The sequence below is a fragment of the Mustelus asterias genome, chromosome 11 (assembly GCF_964213995.1).
Source record: "Mustelus asterias chromosome 11, sMusAst1.hap1.1, whole genome shotgun sequence".
Classification (NCBI taxonomy): Eukaryota; Metazoa; Chordata; class Chondrichthyes; order Carcharhiniformes; family Triakidae; genus Mustelus; species Mustelus asterias.
The window spans coordinates 83,309,729-83,334,096 of NC_135811.1; positions in this window are offsets into that span (position 1 = coordinate 83,309,729).

Below are 24,368 nucleotides of genomic sequence, written 5' to 3' on the forward strand. Positions count from 1 at the left end.
AGTTCACGAAAAGATCAGCCATGATCTTATTGAATGGCGGAGCATGTTCGAGGGGCCAGATGGCCTACTCCTGCTCCTAGTTCTTATGTTCTTATGACGGGATTTGAACTCAGAACATTAGCTGAGTTTCTGGATTAATAATCTCGTGATAACACCACTAGGTCATTGCCTCCCACTAAAGATGAGAGAACTGTGTCGGTAACTCTACACCTATCGTATCTTGCACAAATGATTCCTTTACGTGAGAGATAGTGACAATGTTAAAACCAGATGAGGAAAGGTGCATATACTTAACTGTTTACATGCTGATTGCAAGGAACTCAGTCAGACAGGATTCCTTGATTTTAAACAAAGAGGTTAGATTTTATTGTGCTAAAAATCCACCCAGGTAGACATATAATAAAATTAAAAAGTAAACACATGTCCTGATAGTTACAACATACACAAACACAAGCAGGCAAAAATGCAAGTTACAAAGTAAAGGAGGTAAAAACAAAGAACAGTACAGCACAGGAACAGGCCCTTCGGCCCACCAAGTCTGTGCTGACACAGATGCCTCTCTAATCTAATATTTTCTTGCCTCTACATGGTCCATATCCCTCTATTTCCTACCTATTCATGTAACTATCTAGATGCCTCTTGAACATTACAGAATCTGCTTCCACCACCTATCCGGCAGCACATTCCAGGCATTCACCCACCCTCTGTGTGAAAAACTTGCCCCTTGCGTCTCTTTTAAACTTTCCCCCTGAGATTCAATCAGACAAGATAAAGATATGAAGAATTCATTGGTTGCAAGTTGTCGGCTGTTGCAACATAAAAGCTTTGTTTCTCAGCTGGTGATGTTTAAAATGGTAGCTGTTGTTTCCTCTTTCCTGGAACGCTGCTGTGGAAATTGAAGTCTTCCAAGAATTAGTCTGTCCTTGTGCAGAGCCATAACTCCTCATATCAGTCCCCTATTCGATGTTCCCAGTTCTTATCCATGTCTCTATGTTTCACAGTCAAGGTTTAACGTAACTAACGCTCAGGATCAACCTTTTCTTTTCTATTTCTCTTAGTATCTGATAAGTTTTTTAAAGTCTTTATTTATTAGTGTTATAAGTAGGTTTACATTAACACTGCAATGAAACTACTGTGAAAATCCCCGAGTCGCCACAGTCTGGTGCCTGTTTGGATACACTGAGGGAGAATTCAGCATGGCCAATGCACCTAACCAGCATGCCTTTCATACAGTGGGAGGAAAGCAGAGCACCCGGAGGAAACCCACGCAGACACGGGGAGAACATGCAGACTCCGCACAGACAGTGACCCAAACCGGGAATCGAACCCAGGTCCCTGCCGCTGTGAGGCAGCAGTGCTAACCACTGTGCCACCGTGCCGCCCAATTCCCTATACACTTCAGACTGCTGAGCACATATGCGTCCTCTTTTTCTCACAACTCAATGCTTGGACACCACTCAGCTTCATTGCTTTTCTCCGCACTGCATGTAGGGCCATGAAGGTTTCCCTTGTGAACAGGACTTGTAGTTATCAGCATCGGATTTCACTGCTATTAACGTAACAGGGATGAGGAGGAATTTCTTCAGCCAGAGGGTGGTGAATCTATGGAACTCATTACCACAGAGGACTGTGGAGGCCACGTCATTGACTGTCTTTAAGACAGTGATAGATAAGTTCTTGATCAATAAAGCGATCAAGGGTTATGGGGAGAAGGCAGGAGAATGGTGATGAGAATCATGTCAGCCATGATTGAATGGCGGAGCAGACTCGATGGGCCAAATGGTCTAATTCTGCTTGTATGTCTAATGGTCCTATGGTGACCACCGGAGTCTGAGCCTGAATGTGAATCCGAACCAAAATGAGATGCATGACCCATTGAGGTGTGTATCTCTGGGCTGGCGGAGGGTGCAGATGAAAGTTGTGACAGCTCAACAGGTGTGAAGCAATCCTTGTCCTCCTCTGAGGTGCCCTACAGGCTGGGGGTGACTTCAGGAGCAGAGCTTGGCCTCTTCCTCTTCCTGCTGGCACCTGGAATGGAGAGAAAAGAGAATGAGCGATGGCTTAGGCTGGCTCAAACATGACACTCATCAACCTCCGTAATTTTCCCCTGTTGTCTGGATTCTGCACGCTCCCTCATTGGGAAGAGGCTGGCCCCACTGTTGGCACATGCAGTGTCACTGTGACAGCTCATCACCCTGTTCTCATCTTCTTCCTGTTGTGGTCTACCTTCTCCTACGTAAAGACAATTGGCAAAATTTTCCTCTAAGTGCTGGCTGTGGCAAGAAAACTGGTGTGCAGCTCTCCAGCTATGCAGCGGCTTTTCTCACCAGACACTGCCGCACTCAGAGAAAGGAAAATGCTGGAGGCATCTCTGCCGCTGTCACATTGGCGGGGTGGGGTGTGATAGAACCAGCAACGACGATCTGTATTAAAAGAAATACATTCCCCCCCTCCACACAAACACCAGGACAGCCTCCCAATCCCACCCACCACCATGGAGCTCCCCATGGCCGTGCCGGGGGCAGTGCCAGACAGCAGTGCCAGGGGCAGTGTCAGGGTGCTCTGCTAAGTTGACAGCGTCCCAGTGTATAGTGCAAGGGTACCAAGGTGCTAGGGTGCCAGGTGGCAGTGCTGGGGCAGTGTCTGGGTGCTGGGGGCAGTGCCAGGGTGCAGTGCCAGGATGCCAGGGTGCATTGCCAGGGCAGTGCCAGGGTGCAGTGCCAGGGTGCAGTTCTAGGGTGCCAGGGGACAGTGCCAGGACATTACCCCAGCATGCCCCTCTCCCCACGGGGAGGGTTTGGGTGGGGGGCTATATGTATCTATGTCCACCCAGCAGGTTCCCCTCAACTGCTTCATGTTTTCAAAATTTTTTTAAATATACTTTTCCAATTCAATCAAATCAAATCCAATTCAGAGTCTCAACAAGTTGAGACATTTCAGATCCAGGCTGACAAGACAGGGCGAGCGACCAAACCACCCTGTCCTGGGCCTGATCTACATGAGCCAAGCTGATTGGAGAAGGGGGAGGTTCCTCCTCCAAGACTTGAGCTCATTTGCATCTTAGCCAAAAGGCCGAGAGCTAACTGCTTCATGTTTTCAAATACTTGTTGTAAACCTCATTGATGTGATGTCAAGTTGGTGAGCGGGGAATTCTACATGTGGAAGGATATGGCGGGGAAGCCCTTTAATTATATGTTAATTTATTAAAATGTATTCAAATGAGGTTCCCGCCCTTTCTGAGCAGGAATCTTGTGACGTCACCAGCACGGGGCAGACAAAATTGGGAAATCAGATCTTGCCGACGAGAATCTCGTTTTCCGACTCTCATGAGATTTCACACACACATCATCATTGGTGCTCACGGTGAATGTGAAATGACCCCCAGTAGATGCACTGTGAGCACCTCTGATAAAAGGCCCCAGGCTGCTGACCCTGTGGCTAATAACTGACCTTGTGATTCCCCAAAATCCAACCACCATATCACAAGTGAGGAGTGAGATGGAATGTTTGCCACTTGACTGGATGAGTGCAGCTCCAACATTTCTCAGGAAGCCAGACACCATCCAGGACAGAGCAGCCCCGCTTGATTAACACCTAATCCAACACCCTCAACATTCAATGTCCCCACCACCAACTCAGAGCAGCAGCAGTGTGCATCATCTACAAGATGCACTGCAGCAAGTCACCCAAGGCTCCTTCAATCCCATGAGCTCTACCGATGAGAAGGGCAAGGGCAGCAGAAACATGGGAACACTACCACCTGCACATTGTCCTGTACTCCACCCCATGGCTGTGGCTGGGTGAAAATCCTGGAGTTTCCTCACTAACAGCACATGGACAGCAGCGGTCCGATAAGGCAACAGTTCCCTCCACCCACTTTGTCAATAGCATTTAGATATGGGCAATAGAAATTCTGGCCTTGCCAGTAACACCCACGTCTCCATGACAGACACACAAAATGAATGGTAATGTGAGTTGGGAGAGTATAAGGTTCACTTACCCTAACGGCTTGTTTGAGATCATTCATCCATTCCCTGCACTGCAGGGTGGTCCTCCTCAGGACCACAGAGGTATGACCACCCTGGCGACCACTTGCCAGGTTGGTGTGGTCAGTCAGGTGGGCCGGGAGAGGAAATCCCACCTTTCCTGAAGGGCCTCAAGGTGATGCTCCATAGAATCTCTACAGTGCAGAAGGAGGCCATTTGGCCCATTGAGTCTGTGCCGACTCTCCAACAGAGCACCTTACCTAGGCCCTATCCCCGTAACCCATCGCATTTACCCCACTAATCTCCCTAACCTACACATTATGGGACAGTAAAGGACAATTTAGCATGGCCAACCCACTAACCTACCACCTATGGACTGCGGGCGGAAACCGGAGCACCCGGAGGAAGCCCACGTAGACATGAGGAGAATGTGCAACTCCACACAGACAGTTACCCAAGGCTGGAATCAAACCCAGGTCCCTGGCACTGTGAGATAGCAGTGCTAACCATTGTGCCACTGTGCCGCCCCAGGGATGCATTGCTGAAGCGGGAAGCCGTGGTTTATTGCCTTCTCCTGCGCATCCTTTCTCCAGGTCCTGGCACCAATAGTGATGGCTCATCCGGGTGTCCAGATGTGATGGTGGGGCGGCTGACTTCCTGCCTGCCCAGCCACGGGATTTGATGCAAAGTGTGCACATGCCTAACCAATGCGGAGGGGAGCACATGATTGTGCGTAACTGATCCCCTCCTCCTTCGTTCCATGGTGGGAGTCACTCTGAATTTCTGGTCCCACCACAGAAGTTAGGGCAGGAGTGGAAGATTCTGTTGTCAGAATTTTTTGAAAATCCACAGCTAACCCTCTGAACCACTGCACTATCAACTGCTGTACAAACAACCACCTTACATAAAATGATATTCGCTTACCATAAACATTTATATAACAAGAATCAGCAAATAACTCACACAATATATGCTTCAAATAACCATCTTAACATAGTTTTGCATTCACGGAACACAGAATCCGTGCTTCCATGCTGCTTCCACCACATAACACTTTCCACCCTTGCCCTGAACTCCCCTCTGGGTTAAACTCCAGGTCTACCTGCCCAAATGGATTCCACTGTAATTCAAATATTCTTCAACAGCAGATCAAAATTTGCATTTAAGGAAATGCTTCTTTTAACCCATAAAATGAGCACACATGAAAACAAAACTACAATATGAAACATTTTTTGACCATAAAGTTAAAGACCGGAGACCGATGGGACTGACAAAGATAAAGGCAAAATACTGCGGATGCTGGAATCTGGAACAAAAACAGAAAAATGCTGGAAAATCTCAGCAGGTCTGACAGCACCTGTGAAGAGAGAACAGAACCAACGTTTCGAGTCTAGATGACTGTCAGAGCTGTGTTGGACTGACAGAACATTTGTTTGTGTGTCCCTTTGCAAATTTAATGTTGCTTTGGGAACACAAATATTTGTTGTAGCTATACTTAAGGTGTGTTTGCAGCTACCAATTATGTTCGTGGGATGATTTGATGAGTTGTAGACTGGACATTTGCAGGATTCTCTGGGGTTAAATTTGCCACCTTCAGCCATCAGAGAGACGCAATGAAGAGAATGGTTCCAAAGCGATTCTAACAAGGTCAGAGGGGGGACAAAACAACAGCAGGGGGGAAGTCCGCTTTCTCTTTTGCTGAGCACTGGTTAGAGGAAGAGGTCCAGCTAGTTGGATGTAGCGATATGGGCAAAACCTAAAGAAAAGGAAAACACAACAAGTTTGAGAGGATTGAGATTTTTTCGAAAATTGCAAATAGGTCAAATTGTACTTCCAATGCTCTCGAGCTAACACCAAAAGTTTTCGATATGAAAAGAGACGGACATTATTTCCCAGTAATTGCAAGATCACAAGTTAATTACTGTTCAGAAAGGTCATCCAACCCACCTTTGTCCACCTATCCAGCATTACCCCAATGTTCCTGCTGTTACAGCATCCAACTGGTTCATTACTGAGTCATCTCACATTATTGCTTACATGTATCCAAAGCCACATGGCGTGAGGTGAACTTTATTGAAGAATTGCAGTCACAGCAGTTGTGCAGCGCTTAAACAAAGTGTCTGATCTCTCCCAAGGTTGCTGTGATAGTCATGTCATGTCGCCACAGTGGGAGCATGGGGGATTGGAGTAATTGGGGATGGGTGGGAAAGGTGCTGGATTCCCAACTGTGATTAAATATTGTAGGAGGGAATGAACAAACTGAGTCTTCTGAGACCATATTTACATCAGGTCGTTGATGCTTCGAATTGATTACAGTTCTGTTTTTGATTACATCATACGGTTCCATTGCCTTGTGTGCTTTAGCTTTTAATCATTTTCTGGACATCTGCTGTCTACCTGTTTACAATATCAAAGCGTTGTGTTAGTCAAACTAATTTCGATGGGATGTCAATGGTCCCATCTCCTGGATATTTGATTAAGTTTTCAGAGTCACAATGTTTCCTCTAGACCTTTTGGAGCCTTCATAAGTGGTGTCAATTCTCATATAGTTGTTGTAACCTTGGAGCGATATCATCTGGGGTGTGACTGTTTTAGTGCTGTCTGAGATATAGTTATTTGTATTTTGTTCTGTCTGCCTGCCGTGAGTATAGATGCTACAGTACTGTCTGTTTAACCCTTTCCATACATTCCTCTCCTGCTGCAGCCCACACTCCCTCAGTTTTGCCCTACTACAAATATATTCCTGGACCTGACTTGCACCCACACTCCTGCCATTAGTCAGCCAATGCATCCGTCCCTCGGGCATACTGCCTTGCCAAGCCAATGGAAAGCTAATTGCCCAAGCAGACCATGCCTGTCTGTCCGCCATACCGGCTTTCCTTTCTCCCATTTTCAATAATTTTATACCTTGTAAAGCGAAACATTCAAAGAAAATAAAGCAAAACAATGGGGCGATTCTCCCATACCATTGGTAGAGCAGTGCAGCGGGCTGGGAAACATCAGCAGAGGCTGTGTGCGGGCTTCCCGCTGGTCATCAGGTAGTGCCAAGGGGGCAGGCCAGAGGGGATGTGGCTTATTGGGGGCAGGGCCTCTGGGGTTATCGGTGGGGGTGAGGGGTCCCACTGCCACTCTGCATTGGGGATTGTAGGCAGAGGGAGGAAGGACAGCGATCGGGACTGTCCATCGGTGTGAGGGGGCAAGGGGGGCGTCCACCTGCTGGGGGGCCAGGGCTGCGGGTCAGGACTGTTGGGGGGGGGGATCAGGACTGCATTGGGGGGTTGGGGCTGCAGGTGGTGGGGGGAGGATTGGGAGGTCGGGACTGCTGCGGGGGAACGAGAGAGATCAAGGCTGGCTGGGAGACATCTGGGGGGCAGCGATCAGGGAATAGGGGGATTGGAACAGCAGCGATGAGGGCTCGTGAGACAGGCCAGCGATCGAGTTGGCTGGCGTTCGGGAGGCTGGCAGTGCGGGGCTACTGCGCATGCGTCAATCTTGGCACTGACAGATCGGCACATACGCAGTGGCCCACTCAGCTGGCGGCCTCTCCAGCGGGAATAGGCCCCGCCCGCTGATTTTCAGTGTGATTCATGCTCGTGTACTCTGCAGTGCACAGAGTGTGGGAAATTCATTTTGTAATCCCCGCTGAAAAAAGCAGCAGGATTTACTCCAGTTTTTACACAAATTCGGCACTTCGAATTTTTTTGGGAGATCTTCCCCCAATCCTTTTTAATGTTCTGATGATTTTTCTCCAGGGTTGCACACAGAAGTGTCCTGGAGATTGAGTTTCAATTCCGGGAGACTCCAGGCCAATCCTGGAGGGTTCGCAAGCCTAGAAGGTGTCTATGGATCTGTTATGATTTAGACAGCATTCAGGGAGGGCACAGGGTTTCAGCACCACACCATGCTCTTGAGCTAATGTGTGTGTGTGTGTGCTATTCGGCCACTATTCCTTTAAAATAACCATGAGGGAAAAACTGCAGAACTCCCAATTTGCGATGATTTATTGCTTCTGCCACTTTGGTGACTAGGGACTAAACAACTTCGTTAACCTTCCTGATCCTAAGCTTGGGCGCACAGAGACAATTAACAATGAAAAACATGACAAAAATGCATTGAAATCCCACGTCCTGTTCCAATTACCAGGAGATGTCCTGCGTCCCCACATAGGAAGTGATGTCAAAGTCACTACAGTATATAACCATGTTGAAGCTGCTGAACTTGGCAACGTACAGAGAGTTACAGTAAAAAGCCACTGAGACGAACGTAAGGAAATCAAGAAGGAAAATGCATCTAAACTTCTGCAGGAACTTCCAAACAATGCGAATCTCACTGCATTTTTTTGTCAAATATTGCACTTTTTCTGGAAAAACAGAAGGATATAGGTTAATGAATTAGATTTTGGTAGGCTGGGCCCATGGGGTGGCATTGTGCCACAGTTGTTAGCACTGCTGCCTCACAGTGCCAGGGACCTGGGTTTGGGTCACTGTCTGTGTGGAGTCTGAACGTTCTCCCAGTGTCTGCATGGGTTTCCTCCGTGTGCTCCAATTTTCTCCCACATTCCAAAAGACGTACTGGTTCAGTGCATTGGCTATGCTAAATTCTCCCTCAGTGTACCCAAACAGGTGCCGGAGTGTGGCACCTCGGGGATTTTCACAGTAACTTCATTGCAGTGTTAAAGTAAGCATGCCTGTGACAAATAAATAAACTATACTGTTAAATAACTAGAATTGTGTGCGTCTTTCACCTGTGGAATTCAACACAAATTCAGGCCAGCCGACTGAAAGAGAAAAAAGCAAAAAAGCAAAATGGATTGTAATAATGCTTTTCCCAAACCTGGGACATCCCAAGGCACTTTACAGCCAATGAGATACTTCAGACATATAGTCATTGGCCGGAATCAGATGGGTGGACCATGGAGAGATCCGTTGACCTTGGACGGGATTTTATGGTTTCAGTGCATGCAAGGCCGGAAACTCCCCCCCCCCCCCCCCCATTGTTGTAACAGAGGAAAGGCAGAGCCTTTTGAGCAAGGCCCCACAAATAGGCTTGTGGTGTATACTCCTCGTGAACTCCTCGTGAACAAGCTCGAACTGATTCCATCATCTTCACGAACTCCTCTCATGACTGAAGAGAGGGACACACATGTGTACATGCAAAGATCATTGAAGGTAGCAGGACAGGTGGAGGGAGCAGTATTTAAAGCATCCTAGGCTTCATTAAAAGGAGCATAGATTACAAGACTATGGAGGTTATGCTGAGCTTGTATAGGACACTAGTTAGACCTCAGCTGGAGCATTGTGAATATTTCTGGGTGCCACACTTTAGGAGGGACGTGAACACATTGGGGAGAGTGCAGAAGAGGTTTACAAGAATCGTTCCAGGGATGAGAAACCTCTGTCATGAAGGTAGACTGGAGAAGTTGGGACTGTTCTCCTTGGAGAGGAGAAGACTAAGAGGAGATTTGATAGAGATGTTCAAAATCATGAGTGGGCTAGACCAAGTAGATAGGGAGAAACTGTTTTTGCTTGTGAAAGGATCAAGAATGAGAGGGCACAGATTTAGAGTGACTTGCAAAAGAAGCAAATGTGACGTGAGAAAAAACTTATTCACAGAGTGAATGGTTCGGGTCTGGAATGCATTGTCTGGAAGTGTGGTGGTGGCAAATCCGATTGAGGCATTCAAGAGGGTATTATACAATTATTTGAATCGAAACAACGTGCAGGGGCAACAGGGAAAAGGTAGGAGAATGACCCTAAATCATGATGCTCATTCGGAAGGTTGGTGCAGACACAATGGGCTGAATGGCCTCCTTCTACACCATAACAATTCTGTGATATTTGACTTTGGCGGAGGCATACTGGGGACAATGAAGTGAATCCCTGACCAGAACCTAAAGCCTGAAGGCCTGTCTCTGGTGGCTTCCTTAAGCATTGCAACAAAGAATCGATTGAAGAGTTGAGGAACACATCCTTGCTTTACTACAGTCATTGCAAAGGCATTGGATATCTCACCACAGGTACAAACACGTTCAATTGTGCTCTCACACATTACCCACAGGATTTTAACAAATTGGGTCAGATATCCTAGCTTGGAGAGCAAGTGCCTGAGATCAGGTTGACTCACACCGTCAAAAGATTTACTTAGGTCTATAATGAGATTTTTGTAACGATCCTTCCAGTGATTGAGGGAAGATTTATTCCTCTGACGTTGCTGCGTACATTTCTGGATCCATTCCACTTCTAGATGCTGACTGTCTTGGCATCCTTGTGGACCAGAGGAACATTTTTTCTGATCTCAGATACCCTTGAGCAGGATGGTAAGGTTGTTAACAAACTCTGTGCAATTACACTTCCAAATTTCTGTTGGGCCATCTGGGCCAAGGGCTTTAACTTGTTTGGTAGATTTGATTGCCTCGATCACTCTTCAGTGGAAGAGGAAGGGACAGGATTTATTTCTCAGGCAACTGTTCAGCTTGATGCAAAGAATCTGCTGAGATGTGGGAGCCTCCATTGAGGAGCTCTTTTGAGGAGTCTCTGTTGAGGACTCTCTGTTAAGGAGCCTCTGTTGTAGATCCTCTGTTGAGGGCTCTTGCGCCTGAGTTGGAAGGTTGTGGGTTTATGTCCCTCTCCAGGGACTTCAAAATCCAGACTGATCCAGTGCAATACTTCCAGTGCAATACTGAGAGAGTACTGCACCACTGGAGGTGCTATCAACAATCTCATGCTCACTATCAAATCACTGCCAGGGATGGGGTACAGTGGCATAATGGCAATGCTACTGGACAAATAATTCAGGGGCTTGGAAATTGCCATGGAGGCATCAACTGAAATCACACCACAGCTGCTGGAGACATTTAAAATGGTATTGACTGGTCAGCTCAGGTGGTTCGAATAGGATGCGATGCAACAAGGTCACAGGTTCAATCCCTGCACTGATTGCTGTCACTGTTAAGCCTCCAAGCACATAAGGTGAGGCAATGGCCTAGTGGTATCATCACTACACTATTAATCCAGAATCTCAGCTAATGTTCTGGGGACCCGGGTTCAAATCCCGCCATGGCAGATGGTGGAATTTGAATTCGATAAAGAATATCTGGACTTAAAAATTTACTGATGACCATGAAACCATTGTCAATTGTCGGAAAAATCCATCTGGTTCACTGATGTGCTTTCAGGAAGGAAATCTGCCGTCCTTACCTGATCTGGCCTACATGTGACTCCGGAGCCACAGCAATGTGGTTGACTCTCAACTGCCTTCTGGGATGGCCTAGTAATCCATTCAGTTGTATCAACATTTCAAGAAGGCAACTCACCACCTCCTTCTCTCGAGATGGATAATAAATGTTGGCCAGCCAGCGATGCCCATGTCCCACGAATAAATAAAAGAAAAAAATCACTCATTCCAATTTAGTTCTTAAACAACCCTGTGATAATGATCAGATCATCTGTCATTTTTTGTGATGTTGGTGGAGGGATTAATATTGGCCAAAGTGATGATGAGATCAAACTCTTCCTTAGCTGCTGGCTGCATGGATTTGAACATGAAATGAGTTTGATCAGTCTCAACCCATCCAGTCAGTAATGAGTTTGGCACCAGAGCATTAAACTGTCAGCCATTGAGCACAGCACATATACCCCCTACTCTGACGTACAAGATAAAAATCACGCAGCACAAAAGTTACAATTTTACATTTGAATAATTTTATTCATCTCCTTGACAGGAATTTATACCCAGAGTGTTCCAACTAAAAGGGATGAATGCAGACTTTACAGGATAATAGATGGCAAGCAACAGGACACCAGGCAGTAATTGAATCAAGGGATTCTCATTATGCGTAACTGGGAAAGGGTAGCTTTTTCAGTGTCATCAGAACTCTGGATTTAACTACTATCCTGCATCTCTGCCAGAAAATTCTCATCCTTGATAATGTTTTCCATCACTTATGCTGCATACTGTTGCTTACTGGTCTGCGTGCAGTTTTTCAGCCCTGGACTAGTGAAAAGCATCAACAATATAATTAATCCGTTACAGATCACTGTAAAGGTAAGAGCAGCAGCAGAGCGAAAGATTGGCACTATAGCATGAATCTTTTGTGGAGATGGCAGAACAAAGGGAAATATAGGTTTCTTGCTGAATTCCAAAGATTACAACCCTCTGAAAGAAGAAATTTCTCAATTCATTCCTAAATTATTGACCCTTTATCCTGAAGCTATGCTCCCAGTGTTCTAGATTCCCCAGGGAAAATAAGCCACCAATGTCTCCTCAGTGGCAGCTGTCCCTGGGTGGCAGCTGACACAAGTTTTCTAAGCTGTAAGGATACGCCACAATTTAAGTCCATTAAACAATAGGAAGATCAAAACCTGATAGCTGCCTCACAGCACCATGGACCCCGGTTCAATTCCGGCCTCGGATGACTGTCTGTGAGGAGTTTGCACGTTCTCTCCATTTCCTCTGGGTGCTCCGGTTTTCTCCCACAGTCCAAAGATGTGCAGGTTAGGTGGATTGCCAAGCAAAATTGCCTCTTAGTGTCAGGGGGGCTAGCAGTGGGGTTACGGGGATAGGGCCTGGGTGGGCTTGTTGTTTGTGCAGATTCGATGGGCCAAATGTCCTCCTTCTGCACTGTAGGGATTCTATGATTCTATGACTTTGGCCCTGCTATAAACTATACATGCTTGCCAGTGATTCTTTCTCCCACCTCAGCCATTGTCTTAGGCTGAACCACAATACTTAGAACCTCAACGTCCTATTCGGGCTCAAGCTGAACTTTCAATGACATATCTTCCTCAGCACAACGATACTGACTTCTGCCTCTAACATAACCCACTCTATTCCTAAACTCATGCCTTTATTGCCACTAGATCTGAATGTTCTAATGCTCTCCTGGCTGGTCCCCCATCCATTATTTTCTTGAATGTCAGTGTATCCACTACTCATATCCTATTCCCCACTAGGTCTTCCTCATAGAACATTCCTGTCCTTGGGAGACCCGTCCCCCATTTCATTCTCATACTTAAATCTTTAAAAGGTTTCTCCCCGCATTATCACTATGACTTCCTCCAGTCCTACGACATTCCCCAATTCCAAACTTTTGTTCTTCACTCCACCATTTTTTCTTCCGCTTATGGGCCAATGGAAATAAATTCATTTCAGCGGTTAGGGATCAAGAATGAGGGATCATACACACAAGATCAACATTAAGAAATTTTAAGCAGAAGTGCATATGTTACTTTACACACAGATCTAAAGCTGTGGAATTAACTTCCAAGATTAGTAGATGAGATTACAGATCAATTTTCTGTGGAATTTTGCAATTTTCTGTTTTCATTTCAAATGTTAAACACGCTTGCCTCATCCCTGTGTATTTGTGCTGTTCGAATGAGATTCAGGTTGTTATGAATAAAAGCCATCTTGTGCTTGTTGAATCTGTCACATTTGGGGTGTCACACTGCACCCATGCGAGTTTGTGTGGCAAATTTGAGGGGGTCAAATTTCATAAAACATCAAAACACGGTAAAGCGCAAACATTTCTGAAGTAATTTTGACAGGAATAACCACATCTAAGTGACTTATACTTGTCCAAACACCACAATAGCATGGAGAGATGTATGTATTTACATAATCTCTGTGGTATCTTGAGAGGAATGCACTTCTTATTCTATCAGCAGTAGGTAGGATGGCAGAATGGTGTTGTCACTGCATTAGTAATCCTGAGACCCAGGGTAATGCTCTGGGAACCTGGGTTAGAATCCCAGGATACAGGTGATGGAATGAAAAGTCAAATGATAACCATGAAACGATTGTCATAAAAACCTATCTGGTTCACTAGTGTCACCCTGACCTGGTCTGACCTATATGTGACTCCAGGGCAATGTTGTTCAAACTGTTAAAAGGTCTCCACGTGGACGACAGCGGTTCAAGAAGGCAGATCGCTATCACCTTCTGAAGGGCAATTAGAGATGGGTAGTAAATGCTGGCCTCGCCAGCAATGCCTCTTGAATGAACTAAAACAAATAGGAAAACATTATAAGGTAAATTCAGTGGAATGTCACTCTTAGTTCAGTGCTTCACTGAACAAAAGTACAAAGCAAACTATTGGCCTTTATTAGTTTTATCTCAATCTAGCAAGGCTCCGCGTTTGGAATTTGCTCACATGTATTTTCCCAGAATCAATTAAAAGCTTTAGTGCTCTTCTTTCAAGAATTATCCCAGGAATGAAGAGTTTGTCATATGAGGAGCGGTGAGGACTCTGGGTCTATACTCAATGGAGTTTAGAAAGATGAGTGGGGATCTAATTGAAACTTACAGAATACTGAGAGGCCTAGATAGAATGGACGTGAAGAGGATGTTTCCACTAGTGGGAGAGACGAGAACTCAAAGCCACAATGTCAGAGTAAAGGGACGCTCCTTTAAAACTGAGATGAGGAGGATTTTTTTCAGCCAGAGAGTGATGAATCTGTAGAACTCATTGCCACAGAGGGCTGTGGAGGCCAGGTCATTGAGTGTCTTTAAGGCAGAGATAGAAAGGTTCTTGATCAATAAGGGGATCAAGGGTTATGGGGAGAAGGCAGGAGAATGGAGATGAGAGTCATGTCAACCATGATTGAATGGCGGAGCAGGCTTGATGGACTGAATGGCCTAATTCTGCTCCTATGTCTTTTGGTTTTATGGTCTTTCACTGTATCCGATATTAGGGCCCCAGAACAGAATATAATGAAGCCAGTCTCAACTTCAACAATTTTTCAATTTTGGTATAAATGTGAGGATAGGATATTTTGCTCAAGGAGTAATTCTACTGACAAAGTAGGGATGTTTTAGAGTAAAGCAGACTTTATTAAATAATACAGTTTAAGTATAACTCTAACAAAATTAAGCAGCTGAACTCTTAACAGTTGAACAGTAGTTAAAAAATGAAAGGAAACAACTTTAATTTCTAGCTTCTCACTGTTTCAATTCCAAATAAGTAACATTCTATTACAGATTTAAAATTCCACTTTAAATATATTTAGCAACCATAAATATACTTGCTACAAGGGGTGTAGACAGTCTTGAAGCCGTCAGAGAGAGATTTTGAGTTTCAGAGCAATTTGCAGATCTCTATCTTTAAAGAAACCCCAGTCAGTACTGTAAGCTGTTTCTCTCCTCCACCAACCACATTATGACATGACCCTGTTGATCAACCTAATCAAAAACCCTAGGGGAAATCTTCATCTATAAACACAAGCTCTCTCCTAAGTAAACACTACATGGCTAAAACATGTAATTATTTTGCTCTTCCAGCATCTGAGCTGCATTTTTACCAGACACACTGACTGCCTGTAGAAAAAAGCTGAATTTTAAAACATTCCCCTTCAACATGAAAAAATCTATAGCAACTACTATCAACACACACAGCACAATTCCCAAATCTCCACCCAAATGCTTGCAGTGATGTTATCTTCTTCTCAATCCTGCCCAGTGCTGCTCCCTGCCACTTTTGGTCGGTAATCACTATCTCCAATTTTGGTGCGAAACCTCAGTTCACATTTTTGAAAGAAATGATAAGAACAGATGAGGAAGCAACCTTGGAGACTGCTCTGGAGAACTAAGAACTAAGAGATCAGCTAAAGAATAATGGCCACGATTCTCCCATTGCAACACGCAACTTTTCTGTCGGGTCGCGGTGGGAGACGTGCATCTGCAGCCTTGAACAGGGATTTGCGCATGTGCCAGGAGCCGGTGAACAGTCGCCGATCAGACCACGCTGGAAACCGGCAGGAAGGCAGGTAAGTAATTTAAATTTGTTTTTAATCTGTTTTAAATATGTATCTTAGTTCTCCCACCCCACCAGGAGTACTTCATTCCGATGGGGTTTAGAGTAGCTCCCCACATTCAGGGAACTAGTGGGAGACCCCACTGGAGTGAAGGGGGGGCAATCGGGGCCCCCCCAGGGGTTCAGGTGGTGGGGGTGTGGTCCCCTGCGCATGGGCAACCTGGCAGTGCCAGTCTGTGCCCCCAGCACTGCCCAAGGGGCAAAGTGCCCATGCCCAGGGGGCACCTTGCACTGCCCATCGGGCATTGGGCAGTGCCAAGAGGGTGGGACCTATTATGGGCAGGGCCTAGGGGCGATCGGTGGGAGTGGGGGATCCTGCTGCAACTCTGCAGACAGGATTGGTCTGGGGTGGAGGGAGGACAGTGATTGGGGCGGGCTGGGGGGGTGGGTGGTCTGCCGGGGGGTGGGGGGGGGCCTCCCTCCAAGGGGGTCTGACCCCGAGGGAGGGGGGGTCAGTGGGGGGGGGGGGTCTGCGGGGGGTCTGCTGGGACGAGGGGGTAGGGGGATTGCCACTGTGGGGGAGTGAGGCCTGGACATCGGGGCCCTCCGGGCGGGGGGGGGGGGGGGGGGGGTGCGGTCAGGGCTGGCCCGGGAATTGCGATGGGGGCTGTGATCAGGCTTTGGGGGCGGGCTGTAGGGGCAGCACTGCGGGGGTCTCGGGCTAGCCAGCGATCGGGCTGGCCAGCAAATGGGAGGTTGACAGTTTGGGGCCACTGCACATGCACAGAGCTCCAGAACTGTCAAACTCTGGCGTGAATAGGCCCGCCCCCTTGGGTTTTTAATGAGATTTGCGACTGGGATCTCTTCAGAACAAAGAACAAAGAAAATTACAGCATAGGAACAGGCTCTTCGGCCCTCCAAGCCGGCACCGACCATGCTGCCCGATTTAACTAAAACCCTTCCGGGGACCATATCCCTCTATTCCCATCCTATTCATGTACTTGTCAAGACGCCCCTTAAAAGTCACTACGTATCCGCTTCCACTACCTCCCCCAGCAACGAGTTCCAGGCACCCACTACTCTCTGTGTAAAAGATCTGCCTCGTACATCACCTTTAAATCTTGCCCCTCGCACCTTAAGCCTATGCCCCCTAGTAATTGACTCTTCCACCCTGGGAAAAAGCTTCTGACTATCCACACTGTCCATGCCTCTCATAATCTTGTAGACTTCTATCACGTCTCCCCTCAACCTCCATCGCTCCAGTGAGAACAAATCAAGTTTCTCCAACCTCTCTTCATAGCTAATGCCCTCCATACCAGTCAACATCCTGGTAAATCTTTTCTGTACCCTCTCCAAAGCCTCCACATCCTTCTGGTAGTGTGGCGACCAGAATTGAACACTATATTCCAAGAGCGGCCTAACTAAGGTTCTATAAAGCTGCAACATGACTTGCCAATTTTTAAACTCAATGCCCCGGCCAATGAAGGCAAGCATGCCTTCTTGACTACCTTCTTCACCTGCATTGCCACTTTCAGTGACCTGTGTACCTGTACACCCAGATCCCTTTGCCTATCAATACTCTTAAGGGTTCTGCCATTTACTGTATATTTCCTATCTGTATTAGACCTTCCAAAATGTATTACCTCACATATGTCCGGATTAAACTCCATCTGCCATCTCTCTGCCCAAGTCTCCAACTGATCTCTATCTTGCTGTATCCTCTGATGGTCCTCATTGCTATCTGCAAAGCCACCAACCTTTGTGTCATCCGCAAACTTACTAATCAATCCAGTTACATTTTCCGCCAAATCATTTATATATATTACAAACAGCAAAAGTCCCAGCACTGATCCCTGAGGAACACCACTTGTCACAGCCCTCTATTCAGAAATGCACCCTTCCACTGCTACCCTCTGTCTTCTTTGACCGAGCAAGTTTTGTATCCACCTTGCCAGCTCACCTCTGATTCCATGCGACCTCACCTTCTGCACCTTGTCAGAGGTCCCTCAGTGCACAGAGTGCGGAGATTCAGGTGAGAAGCTGAATTGACAGAACAGTCGGGATTTAGAACAGTTTTCCCGCCAATTCAGCACTTTTGGGAGAATAGCCTCCAATGTTTCTGATTATGTCCTGCAAACCTTCAGTTCTTTGTGATAGTGCAAGTCAAGACGATATCTGTTACCAGCTGATCAAAACTGCAACCACGACCTTATTTTTCTGGTCCTTTGCACTGATCAAAAGATGCCACTTTAGATTAAACATGTCGCTTGTCAATAGATTATCTGTTGCCACCAAAAACAAGGTGAAGGGATTTGATTGGTTGGCGCTACACCAGATGCTAATCATGCCTTCATTCAGATTGAAAAATCTTGCCTCTTGCTGATGGTTTAGCTTGCATCTCAAGCAGTTAAAATGACTGCAGATGAGCAGGTGCCTGTGATGATTGCATTAAACCGCCAACGGACTGTTTGAAACAAATGTTCTTTCACCACCTTTCCGATTGCAAACCATTTCGTTGTCAGCTTTTACGCATCTCCTACTTCCCCTCATGTTCTCCGTTCCAAATGTTAAAACCTTTTTACCTTTTCACAAATTTAAAACAGCTGTGAAGTAAGGCTTGCTCATAAATAGCACAAGTCATTTCACACCGTGCAACATCCCATGATGAAACTTGCAACTCTCTGTACTTGCGATATGCATGGTGTGATTGATGCGCAAGTACTGCAGTTTTTGTCAGAAGTCCTGATGGTTGTGAAGGTGCTAATTTCTGAGCTGAACGCAGGGATGATCAATAGTTTGCTTTTATGTGGCAAAAATAAAAATGAAACCGGGAGATGTTATCATTGGCCTCTCCAGAAGTTTTAATTTTACACACTGGTTGTAGCTTCATTCTGTGCTGTTGTTGGTTAGATGCCAGAGTAATTTGCAATAGATTAAGATTTCCAATGTTATATGAAATCCTTTAAGGGTGCATCATGCTGTTGGTGGTCCAACAAGTATTTGCTATGGTTTAACATCAGTAGAATCTGTCAATTGCATCATGATAGTGGGAGAAATCTGGATAGATTTGATACAAGTAAATCCTAGAAGTGACATTTTATAATCCCATTATCACGTTATAATACAAAAGCACAACATGACATTCCTCTGCCCACTATTTAAATGGAAGTATTCGCTGACTTCTATACTGACCAATTGAAACTTTACAAAGAATCCATAGAATCCCAACAGTGCAGAAGGAGGCCATTTGGCCCATCAAGTCTGCACCAATCACAATCCCACACAGGCACTATCCCCTTACCCTGCTATTCCCCCTGACACTATGGGGTGATTTACCATGGCCAATCAACCTAACCCACACATCTTTGGACTGTGGGAGGAAACCGGAGCACCCGGAGGAAACCCACGCAGACTCCACACGGACAGTGACCCAAGCTGGGAATTGAACCTGGGTCCCTGGCGCTGTGAGGTAGCAGTGCTAACCACTGTGCCACTGTGTCGCCTGCACATTTTCACAAATATGAGTGGCTCTAATCAAAGTATTGGTCTTTCAAAATTATAAGGGCTAATAATTGCAATCATGAGTCTTCACTGTTAATTATCTGAATCTCCGTTCACTGCAGTGGGACCAGAGAATCCAGCCTGTAGTCATTATTGTAATATAAGAACTTGTGCAGAGCAACTTCCATAAACAACAATGTGATATATCTATTAATAGAGGAATGAATATTGAGCAAGGCAGTAGGGACAACTCACCTGCTCTTCTTTGAAATAGTGCCATGGGATCTCTCACATCCACCCAAGCTGGCAGATGGGATTCAGTTTGACATCTCATCCAAAAAACAGTACCTCCAACAGCGCAACACACCCTCAGTGCTGCACTGCAGTATGAGTCTTGAAGTCATAGAATCATAGAGTCATAGAGATTTACAGCATGGAAACAGGCCCTTCGGCCCAACTTGTCCATGCCATCCTTTTTTTTTAAACCCCTAAGCTAATCCCAATTGCCCGCATTTGGCCCATATCCCTCTATACCCATCTTACCCATGTAACTATCTAAATGCTTTTTAAAGGACAAAATTGTACCCGCCTCTACTACTACCTCTGGCAGCTTGTTCCAGACACTCACCACCCTGTGTGTGAAAAAATTGCCCCTCTGGACCCTTTTGTATCTCTCCCCTCTCACCTTAAACCTATGCCCTCTAGTTTCAGACTCCCTACCTTTGGGAAAAGATATTGACTATCTAGCTGATCTATGCCCCTCATTATTTTATGGACCTCTATAAGATCATCCCTCAGCCTCCTACGCTCCAGAGAAAGAAGTCCCAGTCTATTCAGCCTCTCCTTATAACTCAAACCATCAAGTCCCGGTAGCATCCTAGTAAATCTTTTCTGCACTCTTTCTAGTTTAATAATATCCTTTCTATAATAGGGTGACCAGAATTGTACACAGTATTCCAAGTGTGGCCTTACCAATGTCTTGTACAACTTCAACAAGACGTCGCAACTACTGTATTCAATGTTCTGACCAATGAAACCAAGCATGCTGAATGCCTCCTTCACCACTCTGTCCACCTGTGACTCCACTTTCAAGGAGCTATGAACATGTACCCCTAGATCTTTTTGTTTTGTAACTCTCCCCAACGCCCTACCATTAACTGAGTAAGTCCTGCCCTGGTTCAATTTACCAAAATGCATCACCTCGCATTTATCTAAATTAAACTCCATCTGCCATTTGTCAGCCCACTGGCCCAATTGATCAAGATCCCGTTGCAATTGGAGATAACTTTCTTCACTGTCCACTATGCCACCAATCTTGGTGTCATCTGCAAACTTACTAACCATGCCTCCTATATTCTCATCCAAATCATTAATATAAAAGACAAATAACAGTGGACCCAGCACTGATCCCTGAGGCACACCACTGGTCACAGGCCTCCAGTTTGAAAACAACCCTCTACAACCACCCGCTGGCTTCTGTTAAGAAGCCAATTTTGTATCCATATAGATACCTCACCCTGGATCCCGTGAGATTTAACCTTATGCAACAACCTACCATGAGGTACAAAGCATAGAATCCTAACAGTGCAGAAGAGGGCCATTCAGTGCATCGAGTCTGCACCAGCTCTTAAAAAGAGCATCCTACTCAAGCTCATACCCTCCCATTCCCCCACACCATCCCCTAACCCCAGGCTAATTCACCTAACCTACTCATCTTTAGACTGTAAGGGGCAATTAAACATAGCCAATCCACCTAACCTGCATATCTTTGGACAGTGGGAGGAAGCTGGAGCACCCGGAGGAAACCCACGCAGACATAGGGAGAACATACAAATTCCACACAGACAGTCACCTGAGGCTGACATTGAGCCTGGGTTCCTGGCGCTGTGAGGCAGCAGTGCAAACCATTGTGCCACCATGCCTCCCACCCAGAAGTGGGTTTTAAACCCACAAACCTGTGACTCAGAGACAAGAGCACTACCAACTGAGTCACAGCTGACAGTGGATGTCATTATTGTACCTTTAAGCAAGAAAAGGCAAGTCAGAATATCATTTCTGACCATTTATGAATAGAAACAGCGTATGCAGATCAGATATAGAAACTGGCTTGTGTCATAGAGTTTGACGAACAAACATTGCACACAAAACTCAAATGTGATAACAGGCATGCTGCACTTACCCTGCCTCCCTGAAGCAGGCGAGCATATTCATGATTACAATTTTAGCGTTATTAACTGTGTTGAGGTGGGAGTTATTACGTTTATATATTTAGCAACTCTCAACCTTCTCATGAGTCTGTCAGGATGGTTAGGCTAACAAATTGCTTCCTGACATGTGGGGAACAGTCTGAGATTCACATGAGGAGCTGAATTCAATGACTGTGATGTGAGTATTGTCCACTGGCTGGAGAGCTAGTGGCAATCCAGCCCCGGCAATTTTCGGGAAAGCTGATGGGACTGACCTGCCTGTTTGGGTTCCCAGCCCTTCAGGACAAGGAAATCTACCTCCAAGAGCTCCCAGCCAATCAAAGCTGTCTGCTCTTCAGTCTCAACAGTGCCAACAGGAACGGTGGCCACTGCTGGAACTGCAGGAAGCCCTGGACCAGAAGCAACAATGGATGTCCTCGAACCCAGTTAAGTGGGGTAGTCTTATTGAGACCAGTCAGCAAAATGTGGATTAGGGTGTTTACAAGGAGGGAGAGATTAACTGAGGATAATAGGGCAATAAACTTTGAGGAAAGACAGCATGATGAATTGAGATGGAGGTTGAATGTGCCAAGGATGAGAATCTGCTCAAGGAAGAGGCTCAGGAAGGAAAGCAATGAAGATGATGTAGAAGCAAAGATGAAATTCAAACAAGTTAAACAAGCAAATAAGAAATACAAGTGCAAATATTACTGAGTTGCCTGAATTTCAGGAATAGGAATATCTTAAGCGCCATAGTTGAGATTGCCTTGCACCAAAAAGAAAAAAAAATCATAGGATCCCGACAGTGCAGAAGGAGGCCATTTGGCCCATCGAGTCTGCACTGACAACAATCCCACCCAGGCCTAATCCCGTAACCCCATGTATTTAGCCTGCTAATCCCCCTGACACTAAGGGGCAACTTAGCCAAGAAACTGACGCAGATGTGGGGTGAACGTGCAAACTCCACACAGACAGTGACCCAAGCCGGGAATCTAATCCGGGCCCCTGGCACTGTGAGGTAGCAGTGCTAACCACTGTGCCACCATGCCGCCTGTACTATTAATCATAGAAATACGATGCAAAAATAAAATATAATAAAGGAACATGCAAAAAATGTATTGCACAAGCATTAAAATCAGCTGCTTTTTTTGCAGTGTGAGTGGTGATGGTAGATTTGTGCAGATCAAGAAGTTGCTACTGGTTTCCAGAAGCTAGTTACAAGTTATTTGTGAAAAATCTTTTTTGGAAGAAGCTATAATTACATTGGGAATAAATGTCTCAGAGTTGTCACTAACCTGTATTTAGTTTGTTCAACTGTCTGCTTACATTGGGCTAAAAGTTAGATGTTGTTTCTTCATGGCATTCGACAGGAATAGTGTACAATAGGTGCTGTTCAGCACAACTGTTAATGTTGGGGACGAATGCACAGTCAGATCTCCCAAAAGGAAAACTCTACTCTTGGTGCTATTTCTGATCTGAAGGGCATTATTATACCGTGTTTGCATAGGGCTTGAGTAAAGCACAAAGGTGGGTGGGTGGCATTTTAATAGCATGTCCAGCCGATAATATGAAAAATACCTAACAGTACAATCCGAGGCTTAGCCTCCCCAGATTTGCATCTGGAGAGGGTCCCTTCTCGCTGTCTGATGGGTCGGATTTTACAGTGGAAATAACAGTGAGGTGGAAATCCGATGGCAACTTCCAGGAACCACATGTGAACAGCTCAAAGCAGAAATCATGGAGCTGTTCTCTGGGAAGATCTGATCGGTAAGAAGTCTCACAACACCAGGTTAAAGTCCAACAGGTTTATTTGGTAGCAAATACCATAAGCTTTCGGAGCACAGCTCCTTCGTCAGATGGGGTGGATATCTGTTCTCCAACAGTGCACAGACACAGAAAACAAGTCACAGAATACTAATTAGAATGCAAATCTCTACAGCCAGCCAGGTCTTAAAGGTACAGATAATGTGGGTGGAGGGAGCATTCAACACAGGTTAAAGAGATGTGTATTGTCTCCAGACAGAACAGCTAGTGAGATTCTACAAGCTGTGGGGGTTACTGATAATGTGACATAAATCCAATATCCTGGTTTAGGCCGTCCTCATGTGTGCGGGACTTGGCTATCAGTTTCTGTTCAGCGACTCTGCGCTGTCGTGTGTCGTGAAGGCCGCCTTGGAGAACGCTTACCCGGAGACAATACATATCTCTTTAACCTGTGTTGAATGCTCCCTCCACCCACATTATCTGTACCTTTAAGACCTGGCTGGCTGTAGAGATTTGCATTCTAATTAGTATTCTGTGACTTGTTTTCTGTGTCTGTGCACTGTTTGAGAACAGATATCCACTCCATCTGATGAGGGAGCTGTGCTCTGAAAGCTTATGGTATTTGCTACCAAATAAACCTGTTGGACTTTAACCTGGTGTTGGAAGACTTCTTACTGTGCTTACCCCAGTCCAACGCCGGCATCTCCACTTCAAGATCTGATCGACCAGAATCTATTTGATACCACGAGAGTCACCGTTCAAATTCATGGGCATGAAATCATTGCATTTTTTAAAATTTATGGGATGTGGGCATCACTGGCTGGGCCAGCATTTATCACCCATCCTTAATTACCCTTGAATTAAATGGCTTGCTCTACCTCAAAGATAGCAACTGAACTCATCAGAAAATTTAGAGCATTCCCATTTATGTGAAAACATTCTTTTAAAAGTATGATAAGTCTTCGTAAGTGAAGGCGTGTGGGGCGGCACGCTGGCACAGTGGTTAGCACTGCTGCCTCACAGCGCCAGGGACCCGGGTTCGATTCCCGGCTTGGGTCACTGTCTGTGTGGAGTTTGCACGTTCTCCCCGTGTCTCCGTGGGTTTCCTCCGGGTGCTCCGGTTTCCTCCCACAATCTGAAAGATGCGCTGGTTAGGTGCATTAGCCATGCTAAATTCTCCCT